Here is a 1,484-nt window from a genome sequence, read left to right on the forward strand (position 1 = left end):
AATGCATCAAATGGAGAAGTATAAAATAACTCTTTTGCTCAGTTTTCCCATAAACCTAGCTCTGCTTAAAAAAAAAGTATAGTTAACACTTTAGTCTGACACAAATGATCAGGAGACACTGAAAATGAAAGACGGTCAGGAACCAGCCCAGCAATCATCAGTCTGTGTGATGATTTACCTATGGGTTCTCCACCACTTGTCCTGGGAGGGAAGAGGAATATTTGCAAATTTATGTCCTGTTTTGGGGCCAATAGTGGGAAAGCAGAAAACTTTTTGTCTGTTTCTTCTCAATTGCCTTCAGATCAAAATAGTACTTTAACATTGCTTAAGGTGGCACCTTTTGGTCTCCTACAGTGCATTGCTTTTTCTCTCTTGTTATAATTAATCCTTTCATCATCATCTTATTCCTTTTTACACATTCAGGGCATAACATATTATCTTCTAATCCTGAGGGTGGAAAAATACAGGCTGGTAACAGGAAGAGGGAAATCATCCTCTTGGGAGTGTCAGGGACCCAAGTCAGACCTGCATGGAACTGCAGGCGAACCCAGCCTGCTGTTTCTGCAGAAAGAGATTGGCCATGGACCACACACCACCTGACACCAGAAGTTTGCAGCAAAAAGTAGAAGTAGGGATGGGACACAGATTCACAGCCTTGCACTGAGTGGCTCTGGCAGCAATCCTTGCCCAAGATGCCAATATGGACTCCTGAGCTGAATTTACCTCTTCAACCATGTTAGTCTCTTCCTCTCTTTTAACCTTATTACGACTTTCCTGAAGCCCTGCTGTATTGGCCACTGCCTTCCATTTCCTAGAAACTGGCTTCAATCTGACCTCCAGAGATGTTTGAGGAATATCATATTTTTGTTCAGGGTATGCATGGTTCTGTAGCCTCAAATAAACCTCTATTTTCTGGCCATCAGTACTCAAATTAAATTGTTGGCACCAGTTTCGCAAAGTATCCTGAGAAACCTTATTAATTGGAGGCAAAATGGTCGGCAAGGGAAGGGATGGTATTTTAAAATTAGGTTTTGTTTGATGAAGGCAGACTTTGTGTTTGATTTCTGCAGTTGAAGAAACACTTGTTTCCATTGGATATTCTTGTTCCTCTGTAACTGGGACCAGTGTTAAAATCACATTTTCCTCATTGAATTGCTCCTCAACGAAGTTCTTCTCAGTGGCCCTGTCATTTGAGCCTGACATTTCCAGAAACACTGGGAGAAAGCAAAGGCAGCAGGGCTCAGGACAGCTATGCTGGGTGCTTCTTGTCATTTGAGGGAATATAATTCTTAAAATTATAACTTGAAAACTCTTTTCACAGTAAAATAATATTATGTGCTTATGTAAAACCAAAATGAAGTATAAAGGTGTCGCGACCCCTTGCCCGCAAGGAAGACGCAACAACAGGAATCTTCTTTCAGCCGTTTATTCAGGCCCCTGATGTTTCTTCTTCTCTCCCTCGGATGCCCCTCCCAGCCTTAATA

At 41.8% G+C, this 1,484-nt stretch overlaps 1 pseudogene across 1 annotated transcript; it reads right to left on the reverse strand.

The window, feature by feature from the left end:
• Positions 1–441: 441 nt before the first annotated feature.
• On the reverse strand, positions 442–1,203 carry LOC308646847 (developmental pluripotency-associated protein 2-like; annotated as a pseudogene). Its single transcript has one exon. The product of its transcript is annotated as a developmental pluripotency-associated protein 2-like (transcript).
• Positions 1,204–1,484: the final 281 nt, after the last annotated feature.

Source organism: Spermophilus citellus (genome assembly GCF_964194105.1).
Source record: "Spermophilus citellus genome assembly, chromosome: 4".
In the NCBI taxonomy this organism is placed as follows: domain Eukaryota; kingdom Metazoa; phylum Chordata; class Mammalia; order Rodentia; family Sciuridae; genus Spermophilus; species Spermophilus citellus.